We start from the raw sequence: 20382 nt of genomic DNA, 5'->3' as shown, positions 1-20382 counted from the left end.
GGAAGGAATTTCTCATCTTACACACCCAATGATCATTGTGTAGTAAGAATGAGAAATGATGGTTACTCGAAAGTTGTTGGCATTGGTGACATTTCACTGGAAACTAATCTTAGCTACAAGCTAGTGCTCAAGAATGTTAGGCACGTCCCAGATTTCCGTCTAAACTTATTCTCGGTCGATAAGCTTGATGAAGATGGATTTGATATTCATCTTGGTAGTGGTGGCCAAAGGAGAGAAAAGCAGTTCGTTTTATGTGATGCAGGCGAAGATTAGCGAAGGTCTCGTCAATGCCGTTGATGGATCCACATATAATTTATGGCACATAAGACTGCCAAATAGGTGCAAAGGAGATGCATATAATACGCCAAACAAGAGTCTATCCCGGATATGCAAGAGTTTCATTTAATCATAGAAGCATGACCTCTTAGAATTAGTTTACTCAGATGTTTGTGGCTCCATTAGCACTAAATCATTTGGTAGTGCATCTATTTTGAAACCTTTATTGGTGATCATTCTATAAAAGTGTGGGTCTTTATCTTGCGGTCGAAAGACCAAGTATTTTATGCTTTCACAGAGTTTCATGTTTTTACAAAAAAGAGAAACAGGGAAGAAATTAAAAATGTGTTATGATCGACAATTGAGAGAAATGTTGTGATGCATTTGAAAGTATTGCCAGGACCATGTGTTAAAGAAGGAAAAAATCAATTAGGAGAGTAAATTAGTAATTCCCTAAATTAAGGGAGTACCATACAGGGAGCATTAACGTTCTATTGCCCCATAAGTCTTAAACATAGCACTAATTTAAACCATTGGATCTACTAATCTAATGGTTGCAGTACATTAGTTTATTTTTTTCGTACATTATGGGCAATCTCGGTATGGATACATTAGGCTTGTCATTTTTAAAACTGCATTTACTAAAAATCAGGGATTTGATTTCAACGAAACTTCATTTCCTCTCCCACTCTCTCTCTCACCATTACTTCCACAATCTCTTCTCCTCTTCTCTCACCGTTTTCTCCAAAAACCCTAACCGGCGCCCCACTCACCATAATTCTGCTCTTCTCTCTTCTCGATGACTTTCTGGCGGTGAAGAAAACGAAGAATCAGTCGATTTGCTTCCACCACCAATTTTCTCTCACCTCGACGACGAGGTATGGACCAAAAAGAAGAATCAGTCGTTTTGCTACAATTTTAATTCGATTCTTGATCTGAAGAACCTGTATCTCACTTTTTCCGTACATTATTTCATACCAATTGTTATGTTTAATGTAATCTAATTTTGTTGAGGGTTTTTCGATGATTCATAAGGGGATTCTGCGAATATTTGTAGTGATTTGGTTTTTGGGGGATGTTAATTAGTGTTTCTCTAAAATTCCCTTTTTTGATTTTGTAAATTTTTGGAGTTTTTGTTTATTAATGAGGATGGGTTCGAATATAAGATGAAACTTGAGTTTTTTTTCTGGTTTCGGAGATTGTTGTTTTTGTACATTTTTTGGGAAGCTTCTAATGCTCTGTTTTCCCCCATTTTGTCTCTAAACTACAATGATACAGTGGCTGATCAGAGAAGAAGAATTTCCAGTACAAAATGTTGAACAAACGAGGCAGGTCGAAGAGTTAGCCTACTCAAACGACAAGTAATATTTGGGTTTTTGGTTAAATTACATTTTTCGTCACATGGTGTACATCAGTGTAGAGTAAATCGTACATTATATATGCATAGCTGCACATGATTTAAGAGCACCCTTCTATGATACATCAATTACATTGACTAGTACATGTAAAATTTGTATGCTTGTATGATAAACCTCCTGCTACATCTGATGTGGATCCATGTAATTCATGATCCATTTCCCAAGGAATTACCCATTTGTATGCTTGATCTAGATATTTTTGTGAGATTGATTTTCAATTTCTCAATAAAAACAAGGGGATAAAAAGAGATCTAACCACAAAAATTGAATCTAAACCAGAAAGGATGGTAGATTAGAAATGGAAAGCGAAAGCATGTGTATAATGATGAGATAAAAGAGCTATAACCATAGGACTTTAACCAAAAGAATGGAGACAAACCTAGGCAACTTTCAATAGCTCTATCACCCCTTGGCTCCACTACTCAATGGATACACTCCACTGATGCATACCTCTACTGGAATCAATCTATGAAATTGAAACAAGCAACCTTCAACGAAGGAATTGGATACGATCCTCAAAGAGGAAAAACTCACAAAGGAGATATCTTAATTCATTAATCAACCAAAGAAGAAAATGACATAAAGTCCGATTTATAGTTGAAGGCCAAATTCCAAGAAAAAGGCCCACAAAATCTAGCCTCTACGTAGATCACCCGCCCTGGAGGAATTTGGTGGCCGAAAGCCACCCGCCCGGGTGGCAATCACTGATTCCGCCATGCCTTCAGGTAGCCACCCGCCCGGGTGGAATTTGGTGACCGAAAGCCACCCGCCCGGGTGGAACTTGTTGATTCCACCATGCCTTCGGGTAGCACCCGCCCGGGTGGAATTTGGTGGCCAAAAGCCACACGGCCGGGTGGAACTTTTTCTACACTGCGTGACTTTTGTAAAACGGCCATAACTCCCTCCTTCGGACTCTGATTGGGGCGTGTAAGATACTCACGCAAAGCTCTCTCTCGAAGAAGACAATGGTTGCAGTTTTAAAGCTTTCGGACGTCATATCGAGATGCAGAATACATTAAAGCCAGCTGCAGGTACGAACTTTGATGCACGACTTCCATGGTCGTATCATCCTCCTCTTCTTGGAATGGATTTGTCCTCAAATCTGGGCCTTCTCTATTCCTCGCATCCTCGGGAGGTCCTCTAGCTTTGTTGGATCCTTGGCATGTCTTCTCTTTCATCCTTGGGCCCCAATCAATCCATGGCTCACGCCGAAGTGAAAACCCTTGACGTCTAGTACTCGTGGTCATATCATCCTCCCCTTCTTGAAAAGGATTTGCCCTCAAATTCGGATTCTGCACACTTTTAAAATGGAACGATAGCAAATCAAATATCATAGTATGATGAAATGGATTAAGACCACTAAAGGCTCTAAGAGACAATACTGCACCAAAGACCTTGTATGGAACTCCAAATCCATGTTCCATTAAGCTCAAGGCCAAGTCAACATAAGTGTGAAAACACAAAAAATTGAATTCTTTCTTGCCCAAATCCCACCCATAAGGAATCAAGACGAATTTATCAAGATATCATTCATACCAATACTCAAATAACCACACAAAATAGATACTAGGCGTGAGTGCACATAAGACTAGGCATTCATTCACAATGTAGTCCCAAACAAAACCATTAGATATAAAGTTCTTAACAAAAAGTCCATAAAACATCCCAACTCCATTGAAAGGCTTGATTGACATGCAATAAAAGCAATTAACATGCCAGGTCACATAGTCCCCGTGCACTTTGTTTCCATTTGGCCTGATCATCCCCACACTAGCTATGCCCAAACTCTTAAACATCTTCACAAAATATTTGACACTCACAACAAGACTAGGCATATACAAGAAAGATCCTCATAGTGTTCATAGTGTGTATATTCAAAAGTAACCAAACAAGATCTATTCACAAGATTCATATTCTCAAGATTAAGCAACAAAAGATCATAAGGAACCATTGATACATCATTCTTGCTCCAATGAGAGCTCCTCCACAAATTGACTAGTCCATATTCAACACATAGAGTAGGCCCATCACAACTCACATCAAGTTTGCAAGAAGGTGTATCAACCAACAAACCAAGTTCATTAAAATGGATTTCATTCCATTGCCCCAACAATTTCAAGAGATTATCAAAAATAAGGGAGCAATGTGTCCATAAACCACTATGCACAACATGGAGACAAAGCACAACACCATGCATGTGACACTTGTAAAAAGCAATATCTAGTATCGTGAGAAACTTTTCAAAATAATCCCAACATAATTGCTCCAACAATTTTAGAACACAACCACAACTATGGGAACAATGTATCCATGTGCCATTAAACACAACACAATCTACAAGAGACATGTGAGTGGAAAAATCCTTTACAAAACGGCCATAGAAAATCTCAATCCCATTGAAGGGTCTTACCATTTTAAAATAAAAACATAGCAAACACCAAGTTCTAAAGCAATCAACATTTTCACTTCTCTTGGCTCTACTATTCTCTTTGATATATTCATGAGAAGAAGTCACCCCAACATTCAAGGTAGATTCCACAAGAGAAATGTCACGTCCATCAATGCTTGTATTTAACCAAAAAGGATCAACATATGGCGCAAAGGTAGATTTAACATTCAAAGATTCAAGCTCATGAGTCCACTTTTTACACAAGTCATCAATAACAAATCTATCAACACAAAGGGACTTCTCTAATGTAATCACACTCAATGAATCATCACAAGTAGATAAGGATAGTGCACTTGAACCTTGGGAAAGGAGTTCATCCACTTGCCCTCGTTCCTCTTGTTCCTTCTCCGGGTGAGTAGTTTCCAAGTCATGTGCAATTTGATGCTTCACTTCCATGTCTTCAATTAAATTTCCTACAAATTCGTCAACACAAAAAGACATAGAACAAGTGTTAGTGGGTAAGGGCTTATTTTCCTCACCAAGGGCAAGAGGCAAAGGATCATTTAGGGCCACCCAAGAGTGGTCTTAAAATCTAACAAGCACCCTTGACTCATTGTGCTTGTGGTTTTTCTCTCATTTGATAATTTTCTTTTCTCTCACCCCACCACTCTCTCTTAACTTTTGCACCTCACACTCTTGTCTTTTATCGCGCTCTCTTGACTTTTTATACTCACTTTCACTCTCAAACCTTTTCTCTCTCTCTCGCGTTCTTTTTCTCTACTAATTTGGCTTAAGCTCATCGAAGATGAGACATTTCCATACACATCAATAGGCTCTATGTGAGAAGTGAAAAGGAGAGGATGTAGCCAAACTTGATGGGGTACCCATTTGGTTTATGTCAACACAACCATGTCGATAGGTAGGCCTCAACCGAGCTCTATATGGGACTCCTTCAATTGGCCTCTGAAACCCCTTATGGCTAACATGATCTCTCACCCTCCTAGAATGCCAATCTCTATGAGACATGAGAGATCGTTTCCCTCTACTTCCCCTCTTAAGTCCATCTTCATGGTACCTTGATTCATAGTCACCTCTATCATCACCATTCATTCCACACTCCTTGCCAATATACTCCCTATAGCCTCCATTGCCCCTCGACACTATATGTTATATACCGGAAGCTTTAAGATGTAGGTGGTCACTTTTAGGAGTGATGGATCTTGATGCACGGACCTCCTTTAAGGCACCAACTAAGGTATTTTGATTGGATTTCCTTCGGGTCTCGTACTCTTTCCTTCGGGCATCCCACTAGGCTTTCCATTCTCTCATCTCTTGTTTGAGGTCATGTTTGAGATCGGTCATCATTTGGGACATCATGATCACTAGATCCCCTTCGGGTTCGGAACTACTTGAGCCCGTGCCTTTCTCTACCTCCTTCTCGTGGATGTCCTCCATCTTGTTGGATCGAGTAATAGGAGGCATCCAAGTTACCTACAAAACACAATGACAAAGACTAGGGACTAGCCTTAGATATTAGTGAAATGAGAAGGAGAGATTTAAGAAGCTAACTCACCCCAATGTAGTATCCCCCCCTCCAAGTCACTCATCAATGTCACTCGGTAGGTTTAGAATATAGTGGGGTAGTATCACACACTCTAGATCCAATTCCCACTTGTCGGCGCTGGACAACTCAATCAAGGTATACACCTCAAGCAAATATAGACACCAAGTAGTAAACATCAAAATAATAATGACTAAGCATATGAAAGAAAGGAAACTATGCCTAAGGTAAACACACACACCAAAGAGAAAGAAAAAACACACACATACACACCAAAGAAAAACAAGAAATGGGATATAGCTTTTGTTGAAATTTGGTTGATGTTTATGAATATTTTTAGTATTGATCCCCACGCCTAATATGGATGAATTTGGGTGGATAGATTCACAATCAATTCTGGATCTAGGGAAAAATATTCATATATAGTCAGATCTAACAATTGGATATGTTTTGTATGGTTTTCCCCAACTATGCCAAAACAGGGCAATGATGTTAATCCCCACAGTTAACTAGGCAAACGAAGGTAGTTTTCGTTGAAATTTTGCAGGAAGCTAGTTCACATAACATAGATAATACACACTAAATGATGTGGATCCATGTAATTCATGATCCATTTCCCAAGTAATTACCCATTTGTGATGCTTGATCTAGATATTTTGTGAGATTGATTTTCAATTTCTCAATAAAAACAAGTGGATAAAAAGAGATCCAACAACAAAAATTGAATCTAAACAAGAAAGGATAGTAGATTAGAAATGGAAAGCATGTGTATATTGATGAGATAAAAGAGCTACAACCATAAGACCTTAACCAAAAGAATGGAGACAACCCTAGGCAACTTTCAATAGCTCTATCACCCCTTGGCTCCACTAATCAATTGATACACTCCATTTATGCTTACCTCTACTTGAATCAATCTGTGGAATTGAAACAAGCAAACTTCTACGAAGGAATTGGATACAATCCTCAAAGAGGAAAAACTCACAAAGGAGATATCTTAATTCATAATACAACCAAAGAAAAAAATGAGATAAAATCCTATTTATAGTTGAAGGCCAAATTCCAAGAAAAGGGCCCCAAAATCTAGCCTCTGCGTGGGCCACCCGCCCGGGTGGAAATCACTGATTCCGCTATGCCTTCGGGTAGCCACCCGCCCGGGTGGAACTTGCTGATTCCACCATGCCTTTGGGTAGCCACCCGCCCGGGTGGAATTTGGTGGCCAAAAGCCACCCGGCCGGGTGGAACTTTTTCTGCACTGCACGACTTCTGTAAAATGGCCAAAACTCCCTGCTCCAGACTCTGACTGGGGAGTGTAAGATACTCACGCGAAGCTCTCTCTCAAAGAAGACAATGGTGGTCATGTTAAAGCTTTCAGACGTCCACTCGATAGGCAGAATACTGATTAAAGCCAACTGCAGGTACGAACTTTGATGCACGTATTCCATGGTAGTATCAACATCATCTTCTTAGAACTTTACATCACGCTTTGATACATTATTCAATCATATGTGTACATTAATCTTCACAGATTTAGTAAAATAAACGATGTTGGCATAGTGGTGTTTTTACAGTTGGGTTGTATACATCATTTCATCACATTATGTACATTATCTACATTATACATTAATGTTAGTAGTACATGATATTTTCTTCTACTATAAAGAACCTGATATGCTACATCATGTAGGTGGAACTTTTCATCATGGTCTAATACATTATTTAATGTCTGAAGTACATTGTCAAAACTGATTTTAACATTATTCAGCACATTGTGTACATTAGTATATTGCAAGTGATACATTATAAATAAATACTTGTACATGAGTTAAAACCATTCTTCTCTGGTACATCATTTCAATTGAGTTGCGCATGAACCTTATGCTACAAAATGTAGGTTGAACTTTGCTGAGGCACTCGAAAAGTATAAGCTTCCTAAACTAGCCGAACAAGTGTGCAAATGTGCAACCAATCGCATGATATTGTAGTGGAGAAACACAGTCAACCACACCGAGACATGTGTGTATTTGATGCGGCATATGGAGACATATTTTGGCGCATCACAGGAGGAATGGGATTGCGGTCTCACATGTAAGGAGTTGAAGAGCTCGGCTATGTTGAGGATTAAGTACCAGCGCACATTGCTGACTTGTACTCACAACACGAGGGCTGCAGTTAACCAGAACCATGCAACGAGGCATTGGAAAGAAAGGCCGGCTAAATTCAACTTCAAAAAGTGGTTTGAAGATTATGGTTTGTGAGTAGGGAATCTGTATGAAACAATTAGCAGTATTTAGTTTCGTCAAGGATTACATTAGTCTATTTGTATATTTTATTTTTGTGGGAAGGAGCTGGATAATGTTTTGTGACACAATGTGGTTGGTAGTACGTTGGTTTTTATGTTGTTTTAATTGAAAGTATGATGTACGTGAACCAGTAGTAATGTACAATAATGTTGTTAGAAATGTACAGTGAACATAAAATAATGTACTATTACACTTTAAAGAAGCAATGACAAAAATATTATACAATAAATAACTTCTACATAATTACTGCTTATTTATAGTAATGTAGATGTAAAGTAGCATAATAATGTATGATGTACCAATAATAGTTTGTATGACAACATAATGTAGTGTTTCTTAGCCATAATGTAGCAGTGTTTTAGTTCCGTAACGGCCTGAAGGTAACACCATTTCCCTAGGGTTTACTAGTCCATGGGGCTAGGGTGTACTATCGTTCCAATATGACACAATAATGTAACACACATTCAATTGTTATAAGTGATGTACAATATTCGAATTATAATGTACAATATTTACAAATTTGGATGCAAAAGCTAAACAAAATAGAACCGCTATTGTACTTGAATTATACAAAACATAACTTCTGCAAAATTACGCCTTGTTTGCGCGTGTCAAAACCAATGGCGCGGGCATACAAATCGTAAAATGTAGTGGAAAAATCTATTGATTTGAAACATTGACCAACGACGGGCTTCAGTTCTTCAGAGCATTGTGGTACAACAGAAACTGTGCAATAAATTAGAGATCAGTTGGCCTTCACAAAAATATGTAGCAAACAACACATTAAACAAGAAAACAAACAATATACATTATACATAGTACTATACATTATCATTCGAATATACATTACGTGAATGTGTGTGTATACTACACCCTAGCCTCATGGACTACTAAACCATAAGGAAATGGTGTTCAGTTCCGGGCTTTAGGGATAAAAAATGATGCTACATAACTGCTATGAAAGCTACATTATTTGTTCATATATAAAATTTCGTACATTACTTATAGTTCGTGAATGAGTGGATACTACACCCTAGCCCCGAATGCTACAAAACCCTAGGGCTTCAGGACTTGACGGAACTAGAACAATGCTACATCATGACTAATAAATGTTACATGATGACTTTGATATGCTACATTACAGTATAATATACATTATTATTAATATATAGTACATTAGTAAGACTCTGCCATTGTATGGATACTACACCCTAGCCCCATGCACTACTACACCCTAGGGAACTAGTGTTAAGTTCCTAACTTTAGGGATCAAAAAGGATGCTACATAACTGCAATGAAATGCTACGTTATTTGGTCATATACATTATCATTAAAATTTCGTGCATTACTTACAGTACGTGAATGTGTGGATACTACACCCTAGCCCCATGGACTACTAAACCCTAGGAAAATGGTGTTAAGTTTCGGGCCTTAGGGATAAAAAAACGATGCTACATTATTGCTATGAAATGCTACATTATTTGGTCATATACATTATCACTAAAATTTTGTACATTACTTACAGTTCGAGAATGAGTGGATACTACACCCTAGCCCCACGGACTACAAAACCCTGGAAAATGGTTTTAATAACCGGCCTTTACGGAAGTAAAACGATGCAACATTAATAGATAACTGACATATACATTAACTTGGACATATCGTACATCAATGCCTGCAGATTTGAGATTTCACATGTAAAACAACACTCAACGCTTACAAACTGACGCAAAAAAATGATGACAATAGTACGATTACAAACTGATAAAACTCATAAGGCAATTAGGAGTTCATCACGATTTGTAACACCCGTACTTTTTATAGTACTTGGAACAACACCAAGTTACTACGGGACAAATAATAAATTTTGTCTAAACAAAAATAAATAGAAGAACTTGGACCGACCCAAATTAATTTTAATCAAAGTCTAAATGTCCTTAACAATTTTTTTTAAAAGAGTGTTGAGCTATCAAATTCTCTTATATTTTCCCAACTTGAGCCCAACTCTACAAAATTATGTGGAGTCACACAGATTAAATTGATGTTCATTTATCTCATCTCCTGCCCATTCCACAATCGGCAACGCCGCAGTTCATACCATTTTTTTTTCTCTCCCAAAATTTCTTCATACCAATTGCAAAAACAAGGGAAGAGAAACAGAGGAGCACGACCAATCTCAAATCCAACATTCGGTAATTTGTTTCCATTCAAAACTCATACAAAAATCTCCACCATTTCTTTCGAATTTTCAAGCATATTACAAATTCTTTTGATAGAAATCATCAGGATCTCTTTGTCCTCCCACAGTGATCACAACATTTCAATTCCGACAGAAGGTATAGACCTTCCTTTCAATCACAAGTTATGAGTTTTATCATCTTGTCATATCACAACATAGTATCACACCCCAATCCCCCCACAAGAAATTCAACAATCAACATAAATCGAACACCATCAAGTGAACAATCTCGAACTGAACCCCGCTGTGACTAAATTGAAAATACGAAAAGGATATAACTTTGTTTTAGAACTTATCTTGCGGGTTGAATCGGGGTGGGTTGGAGTTGTTCCGGGCTGGTTCGGAGTGGTTTCAGGGGGAGGAGGTCAGCCGGCAGTGGCTGGGAACAGCAGCGTCGCCGCCGACCCTGCGACGGCCAACCGGCGACGGTGGCAGCAGTCGCGGCGAACAGCAGGGACGGCGACTCCGGCGAGCAGCAGCGGCGGTCGGCGACAGCACGGAGGCAGCAGCGACAGCGTGGCGACGGCTGGAGCTCTTCACTCCGACGGCGTGCGCCGTCGTGAGGAAGGAGGACGCGACAGAGAGGCGACGAAAGTTGAGAGAGAGCTCCCAGAATTTGGTGACTGAATTTGCGGCGAGAGAAAGAGAAATGGAGGAAGAAAAGAGGATGAAGGAAAGGGGGAGGAGGAGAGAGAGAGAGACGTAGAGTATGGTGGGAGAGGAAGAATTTGGGCCACTTTTGTTTTGTTGAATTGGGCCTTGTTTTAATTGGGCTAAGTAAATTGATAGATGTTTTTAGTTGAGCTCATCTTTTAATTGGAGATATAAGGTGGGGAAATAATTAAGCTTTGGAGCTTTTAAATAAATCTTTGGGCCGATAATTAATCATGACGAAATTATTTAATTAAATCCTGGAATATTTCGAAAGGCGAATAATTTTATCCCAAGTCCGAAATATTTAATTCGAGGAAAAGTAATTGGTGAAAGAGAGTTACGAATCTTGGGATTAAATCCTATATCATGGAGGAAAATATGAGGAGTCAACGACGGAGTTATAAGCGTAAGCGGCCGACCCGCGTCGCACGCGACACCTTGAACGGCCGCCGAATAATCGAAAATGCACGAAAACCGAGAAAATGAGATAAAAGACTTTAATTAGAGTGCATGCATTCTAAATGTTGTCGTTATTGAGATTGATGTGAACTGTATGTATTTTCCGAAAAGGTGGTTCGCACGGCCGCTAAAGTCGGAACGAGAAGCTACTTAAGGAAAACTCTAAGCTTTTGAGGTGGGCTCTATTACTTAAACTCTTTTAATTGCAATGGTATGTTTATGGAGAGATAAGGGTGGTTTGAATGTTATGTCATGCCGTAGTTTATGTTTTGAATTGCCTATCTGATTGTATACTAGGATAATATCCTACTAGACTTTGATGGTTAACGAATTCGGGTCTGACTAGGGAGTGAGTCCCTACTCAGACTAGTGCACTGATGGGGATCGTGAGCCGTCATTTGTGGTCGGCCGGTCCAGTGATCGAGTTTGTGGCCACATTCTCATTTCACATGATGATTCAGATATGGTACATGATGGGGGATGATGATGATAATGGGCTGATCAGCTATGTTTTACGATGGAAATGATTTTAGTGTTTCTCTGTTTTTTTAAAGTAAAATTCACTCAACGATGGCGTGATATTACTTAATTGTTAAAAATGTATTTTGGGCATGAGTTCACTGAGTGCATCAACTACTCAGCCCCTGCATATGTTTTCCCTATGTGCAGGTTGAGCGTAGACGGGAGATGGAGGATGTTGAGCATTTGGACAAAGACAGTATTCAATAAATGTTCCGGTTGCTATTGTGTCTTCATACATAGTAGTAGCTAACTCTCAAATGCTTCCGCTACGTCAAGTTTTAGAACTCTGATGTTTTCTTTATTCCGTTGGATTATTTTTATTCAAACTATGTTGCTTCGTGATCTGAGACTATGATTTAATAATGAAGTTTCGTCTTTTGATCTACATATCGTACCCCCTTGATTATTTTCCCCTTCTTCCCCCCTTCTTAATTCCCCCATTAGTCGCGATCCACCGTGCTTTCTATCCCTAGGAAGTGCGGTTGTGACACGATTACATACTGATAACAATACAATGTAATTACCTTCTTCCATCGTCGACACTAATCAACTCCTCGCTGATGCGTTGATTATAGGACAAATCGAAAAATGCTCCAGTCTGGTCCAATTGATTGCGTGAATGTTTTTAGCAAGGATTGTGATTATTCAAAGGCACAAAATCAGAAAAAAAATATATCCAGAAATACACGTCCAAGGTGGGAGAGAATCATGGGATTAAATAACCGTAATAATATTTAGTTCCTAATTTTAGCCCTTTGCTTATTTCTAAAATAGTGTATACATACGTAGTTTAACTATTACTGAATTATGGAAATTTATTTAATACCATTGCTTAATAAATTTCATGTCCATAATATCAAAATAATACTCCCTCCGTTCCATTAGAAATGAAACGTCTTCCGTTTTGGGTTGTCCCAATAAAAATGAAACGTTTCCTAAAATGGAAACAACAGTATCTCTACTTTTTCTTCTCTTTTACTTTACTCTCTCTTCGTTAACTCACAAAACAACACTTTATAGAATCTTGTGCTGGAAATCAAATGTTGCATATTTATTGAGACAGAGGAGAGGGAGTAGTATACGAAATATAAAATGACACACATACTTTGGTCAAGGATGTTACACCTGACTAACCCGAAGGGGTTAGCCCAAAACACACTGAGTTGACCCGATTGACATCTCTAATGGAGATGCATGCTCTCACATGCCATGTTGCCACTTTGGGGAGAAGATAGATATAATCAACCTTTTCGTGATGATATCCAAGACTCCAGAGAGTTCGCCTGTTCGCCTGGGTCAGGAAAAACGCCGTATGACAAAATTTCGGATCGAGCGTTAGCATTGGTTAAACTCTAGAGAGTAAACTCGGGCCGAGCAAATTGTCACCTCAAAGAGCTCGAACCGAGCGCGTAAATTATTAAGTTCGAAGCAAATCAAACACATTTTCTTTGCGGGTTCCTTGTTTGCCACTTTGCTAGGATATTGTAACACCCGAGTTTTCGTGCACGGATTTTGGAGTATAAAAAAAAATAGGATGAAGAGACGATTGGAAATTAAGGTGCAAGGAAATTTAAGTTTTGAATTACAATTTGTTGAAAAAATTGAAAAATACTTGAGGAGTATTTTTGCAAGAATGATGGAAATACAAGTGGAACATGTCTCGATTCCCACACAATGAGAACAAAATAACAACTAATCCTACTCTAAGCTTTGAGAGGAGCCAACATCAAGCTAGAGGCTTAATTAAGACTTGGTCAAGAGCAATTCCCAACCTAATGCTTAAACAATTTCTTAACTTAGCAATGAGACAAAGTGAGTGATGTAGTAAATCCCTTCTCTTCTCTTCCTTTATCTTTCTCGATTTCCACCTCCACCAAAACTCCAAAAGGGGCAGCCCCTAGGCCTGCAAATCAACACAAAAGGGGTTAGAAAAAGAGACTTATAAGAAAGGAAGGGGAGGGGGCCGGCTCGATTGAACATGGAGAGTAAACAGACTGAGTTGTACAGCCAAGAGGCTGCCTCATCAGGCAATAAGTCACATTCCCCTCTTACACCAAAGTAGAGGTTAGGACAAAGGAGCATAGTAGAATGAACCCAATGTTCATACTCAAAATGAGCATGAATAGGATCCCTTTTTCCGTCACCAAGGCTGGGAGAAAACCGCCAAGGAGGGCAGCCCCAAACATTCATCAACTTAGTAAGAGTAGCAGAATCACAAAGCTCGAAAGGGAGCTAAGGAACAACCCAAAATTAGCATCACCACCTCCCAAAAATCAGGCGCAAGATGCCAATATGTGAGAGCTATATAAACAAGCCTCTTTACCACTCCCTTCTCCTCGATAATTCGACGCTAACACGAGAAGTGCAGCGAAGGGGAGGGAAGAGGAGCGAGGGCAGCGAGAGATCGGTCCACAACCGAGAAAGGTCACCAAGCAAGGTAACCCAAAAATACACTCTTGCATCATGTAGACCAAGTAGATAGCCAAGAACATAGAAGTTCAATAGGATATCCACAACAATAGCTTAATTGAGCAATGCACAAGAGGCCTCACAACAGTAGCAAATTGAGGTGATGTCCGTCCACCTCCTCTTAGGCAAACCACAAATAGGAACTTAAGGCTAAGAAGATCTTCACACAATAACAGCAAACTGGATTCCCCTCCCAAGAATCACGAATATAGAACATCCTTTTACCAACACCTTTGATGACGCAATAGCTCAAAGCAAGAATGAAAAATGTCATCAAGTGAAGGGGGAAGGGGGAAAGGACTTAGCTTTAGATAGCAAGCTGCCGGCGGTGGACGAGCAACGACGGAGCTCCGGGAACCTTCCACAAGACAGCAGCTACTGGCGCGAGGCGACGGAGGCCGAAGGAGGGGTTGCGCTCACCTCATCCAGCAAACGAATAGCTGGGAGCGAGGGCGAGAGCCCGGTACGCCGGTGCGGGCCCTCCGTCGCAAAGGAGAAAGGCGACGGCGCTAGATCATGAGGATCGACAATGGCTGCGGAGCTTCCATTTGAGGAGGCGAGAAAGAGATCAAATTGGGGGGGAGCTTTCGACAGGAAGCGAAGCGCTACGTCGCGCGAGGAGAGGAAGCGCCGCCGGAGTAGGCGGCGGAGGATGGCGACAGTTGTGCCGGTGGCGACATTTTGGAGAAGATCCCGCAGAACCGAGACAATGAAGCAAAATTTAGAGAGAGAGGCACGTTAAAGGGAGTATCTCTGCAAGTTATAAGCGAACGGGGTGGGCTTTCGAACTAAAGTATTTTTGTGGGCTTTCAGCTTACTATAAAGTTTTTATGAGAAGTATTTTCGTGTGTTTCTATTTAAGATGTGATGATATGTGACGCCCCTAATTTCCGAACCCTAAGACGATTGCATTTATTTTCTTTTATTGTCACGAATTAAATGACGAATTGTTATGTGTTTGCCTTGGTGACCTAATTTTGATTTGACCGAGTCAAATTTGTTGATTTTATGACGTGGCTTTAATTAATTAATGCAGAATGATATATATTGCGGTAAATTATATTTTAAGGGGAGTGAGATTTAAATAGGATCATAAATAATTACCTTGCCCTTTTATTGAGAAAAATTCGACCACTACTAATTATTGGAGAGGGATTCTGTTTTTCTTGGATTTAATTATTTGTCTTATGATAATTATCTAACTTAAATCCAAAGCCTAATTATCCTATTTCTTCATGAGGAAAAATCGATCCCTATGATTTTTCTAAGGGGGATTTCGAAATCTCTCAATTTTTGGGAAGTGGGAATTATTCATTGTTTATTTTGATCCTTAATTTATTTATTTCCATGATTTAATTGGAACATCCTAGCAAATCTTACCTTACCTTAATTTATTAAAGATTTGGAAATTATTCCTTGGGGGAGAAATAAATCACACGCCTACTACCATATAATCTGGGAGGATTTTTATTAATTTTTCTGCTCGGTATTATTTTATTCTGCTCCGTGAAAATACCAAATTAAATCAAAGGCTAATTAAATAGCCAAGATTTTCGAAAATTCCTCCTTATTTCTTCCCTCAAATTCACGCCAATCATCTCCCTCAAATCCCCTCAAATCATTATTTAATTTATTCTTCCAAATCTTCAAATTAATTGTGGGATATTTTATTTTCAACTCTATAAATAGAGACTAAACTAAAACCTAAACCCTAGCCACCCAATCCCACACGCCTACACTCTCTCTAACACGCCCATTCTCTCTTCCCCACTCCTCCCACACTTGTTCTTCTACTCTACTCAAGATCCTTTCGATTCGCCAAGAATTTGTTTAAGAATCAAGAGTTATATTCGTTTCTACCTATTGTTTCATTCAAGAAAGGTACAATCAAACCTCTATTCTTCATTCTTCTCCATCTAAACATTCTTCTGACTCCCTCATACATATAGTGAGTGTAGGGATTTCAAATATAAGGATTTAATCAGTGGGAATTTGTATTTGTATGTGTGTATGCGTTTTGAATGAAATTGTATGAAGATTTAATGGATCATTGGTGAATGATGTATGATTATATGAAAACATGAGTGTGAGGACTCTTTTAAGCATGTTTGTGTGTTAAAACCATGAAAAGGTTGTGTTTGAACGAATGGGGATAAAACCCTAATTCGAATTTTTAAGCATTGAAAACTGTGGATTCGGATAGTAGATTCCGACACATTTTTGACCAACCAAATGAACTCCTTTTTATTCGATTCTTTTTCTGAGTAAACTTCATGATGTATTCTGTGTTGTGTGTGAATTTTAAGTCATTTGGACAAAAGATGTATTTTTGGTGAATTTTTGAAGTTGACTGCGCAATCCTGCCGGAAAATGTTTTCTCGACCAGTAGGTTACGTTTTCGATTTGACCGACCTAAAAAGGTTATTTTGACATGAATTTTTAACTGGAAGTTATTTGATGCGTCTATTGCATTGTGGTAAAAGTTTAGCCCCAACGGAAGTCGGGTGAGTTTTTAATAATTTTTATAAAATAGTTGCGCAGTCCTGCCAGATTTCTATCTTTACAAAAACAACTATGTTGTTATAAGTGATATACATGATTTATATATGTGATGACGTGATGTGTTATTCAAAGATGGGGAAAAGAGAAACGTTGGGGACATGCATGATTTTGAGTCGGTATTTGAGACTGATTGTGATACACATAAAATAAAGGTGATAACTCGCGCTCTCACCGTGACAGCAAGGGAAAGGAAATACTTGAAATCTAAGCAGTCGATGTGGACTTTCTTTTATATAAGGACGATGTCCTAAGTATTTTACCGATGAGAATGAAATTGTGTTTATCATGCCTTGTTTGGTTTTAACGTGCCTATTTGATGTGGCGTTTGCCACTATTATTTAAATTGAATTCGAGTCCTCGTATAGCCGCAAACTCTACTTGGATTAGTGTACACCAATGGTAGACCGTGTGTCAGCGTACGGGTTGGCCAGTCTAGTGACCTGGTTTGCGGCCGCATTCCTTGTCATGTATGTGCGGATATGGCTAACGTCTATAGGAAAATGACTGATCAGTCGACTTTTTACAATGGGAAATGATTTTGACTGCCTCGGGCCTTTCTAAAGCTAAACCCCAATGGTTACTTACGTATGTCATGATAGATAAATAATAATTTTTATGAAAATGTTTTCGGCATAAGTCCACTGAGTATCTTTATAGTACTCAGCCCTGCATGTGTTTTCCTTACGTGCAGGTTGAGCGGCGGCGAGAGGTTGGTGGTGTTGAGCAAGTAACTTGAAGAATTAAATGTTTATCTTTGAATTATGGGTGTCGTTGTGTCTTCACACATGACGTCACTCCTTCTCTTGGTCGTTTTCCGCTGCGATATTTCTTTTACTTATTAGTTGTTGGGCCGAACTTAAATTTGTCCGGTTATTGTTTTCTTGTGATTTTGTTGGATAATGTCAAACTCTTAATCGTTTCCTTTGAGTATTAATTGCCGGCCCAACTCATTATTTAAACCCGAGTCCCCTTCTTGTTTTATACTTAATTGTTCATTTAGTATGTCGGTCAAACCTCCTTGATGAAACCCTAGCCTATTTTCCTTGTTATATTTATGTCCGTTTAAGTCGCGATCGCTGCATTTATTATACCCTAGAAGGGCGGTCGTGACAGTTTGGTATCAGAGCCTCATTTCTTTCCGCTCTGGACCCAAGAGTCTTGTTGAGTCAAAATCTATTCATGTGTAGATTGACTAGTTGATAATCGTCGAAGGCTCAACACCACGACTCGTCCCCGCCCAACCACGAAGAATGAGGTAATAAGTATCTTGATTAATATTGATCGGAAACTGTGAAATGTTGTAAATTGCGATGGGAATATTACTCTTGTGAGAATGAAGATATTTCTATGGGAACCGAAGCTAATATGACGTCTTTGAAAATGTTGCTTGGAAGTGTGGGATGATGAAAATACATGGATATGAAATTGCTTAATACGACTATGCCAAAAATGATGAATATTGTTGTGCACACCCCGATAAGGAAAATCAGCGAATATGTGATTGGACTTCTATGAGTTTGGATAGATGAAATTCTAAATGATTGATATTACATGAATGGTGAAACGTGAAGTATGATTGTGAACTTGTATTGGTTGATGTTGAGATTTGCTATTACGTCCACGAAACTGCAAAATTTACTTGAAGAAAATACATGTCGCTTCCATGAACGACAAAATTTTATGCCTAGGCGGTTGAAATTTCATGACCATGAAACTGTGAGTGATACGCGTGTAGTTGCGAGTTGTGTTTGTGATACAGATGAGCATGATGATTTATGAAATGCGATTCCATGGATGATTGATTGACTGAGTGTTGCTATTAACATATATTAATGTATGATGTTTGTTATGCTATGGAACACCAAATGACTTATACGAATAAATGTGTTGATTGTGCAATATATGGATGACTTATATGTGGTGAAAATTCATGACCGATGAATTACGAGGTATTATATAGAACCACTATTAAAGTGAAATGTGGAACTTTTGAACTTTGTTGCGAACGTAGGAGTCATATGAAGCTTGAGTTAGGTAATGATCAAATATACGTTGAAGTACGAGACTTCAAGCTATGCTTGAAATTATAGAGTGCCTAAGAGGTAGGCCAAACTGAACTTGCTAGAACTTAGTTGTAAGTTGACAACTGCAATATCACTTTCCTGAGTGATAAAACCAATGAAAATATATATTTCGAACTTTGGTATATCCTCACAATGGAGAGATCATACCTAAGATCTAATAAAACTATGCAGTCTTGCATACCATGCCAAAGTGGCGATGCGACACAAGTACGACGACGTTTACGACACTTTAAGACCACGTGTGCAATGGCAATGCATTTTGAAAACTACGTGGCATGGCAAGAAGACTTCGAAGATGCGACCATCAAAAATAGTTATTAATTTCGACGATACGATGAATCTCAACTTGGAATCCACGATTTCATACAACGATGTTACCATGTTCAGGCTCACGAAAATGTGCGAGGGAGTGCAACCCTCGTTGCTAGAATGAACGTTTTACTTTCAACAGTACTTACTTGGATTCTAAGTTCCTTTCGGGACGTTTTGAATAAACGTGAGACCTTGCCTATTTAAACACCTTGGTTGACTCCCAATTTGCAAGTAATGTCCATTATTTTTTTCCCTATATTGAGTCATGACTCACTCGTCTCGAAAGTTTGTGTTTGCCTTTATAACGTTGGATAGCTTGATTGAGTAGTCTCCTTTGATTCATCATTCATAAGGACAATATTTTGACCTTATGAACTTCCGTCATTGAACTTCATTCCTAAGGTTGTTTGCAGTTATGACCTTCAGTATGATCACACCTCCAGACATGTTTTCTTCAAAGAATGAAATATTATTCTTGGAACTACTGGTTCACCTTTTTATTTTGTAACCATGTATGTGACAAGTTCTTTCTTGCAGAAGTGAAATTCTTTTTAGCTCGGTTTCACTACATATATTGTTTCATGCTCAATGATTTTTCTTTCTGCAACACCAAGTTAAGGCTATCCTGTTCTCTTCTTCCTTAACGGGTTGATCGTGTTAAATTTCTGAAAAGTTCCATTCACTTTGAGTTGTCTTTAACAAACCCGTGAACCCATTGATGTGATTTCACCTTTTCTAATAACATGATGTTGTTGAACCATCATTTGTACTACTTCATAACATTTGTCCATGTTTCTAAATCCTGCCGCGACTGATTATTTTAGGCCTTGACATGTTTGAACGATATCCTTCATTGCTGTCCGGAATTTTGCAAATTGTGATCTAGCAGTCGGCTATGGAATTTGAGAATTTTTGCAGTTTCATCCTGTTTCCATGACCTATCTCATGTTCTTCAAAGCTCTCATCAGAAGTAAATTCTCAAAGCTCTAAGGGGTTTTATTTGATACCTCTAAACCATTTAATTCTTAGAATGGACGGGTTGAGTCTAATGAAACTCAATCATTGCATTGTTGTTCTTGTTTCCTTGGTTAATTTTGGAGCCTTCCCGACTAAAGACATCCTTAACAGTGTTGC

General features: G+C 38.9%; 1 long non-coding RNA gene across 1 annotated transcript; it reads left to right on the top strand.

Moving 5' to 3' along the window:
* The first annotated feature begins 912 nt into the window (after positions 1-912).
* Positions 913-8190, top strand: LOC121745993. Its single transcript, XR_006038901.1, has 3 exons — positions 913-1154; positions 1555-1637; positions 7539-8190. It is a non-coding gene; the product is annotated as an uncharacterized LOC121745993 (long non-coding RNA).
* Positions 8191-20382: the final 12192 nt, after the last annotated feature.

The sequence above is a fragment of the Salvia splendens genome, chromosome 1, assembly GCF_004379255.2.
Source record: "Salvia splendens isolate huo1 chromosome 1, SspV2, whole genome shotgun sequence".
Lineage (NCBI taxonomy): Eukaryota > Viridiplantae > Streptophyta > Magnoliopsida > Lamiales > Lamiaceae > Salvia > Salvia splendens.
Note: the sequence above shows the minus strand (reverse complement) of the source record. Positions and strands in the feature narration are given on the sequence as shown.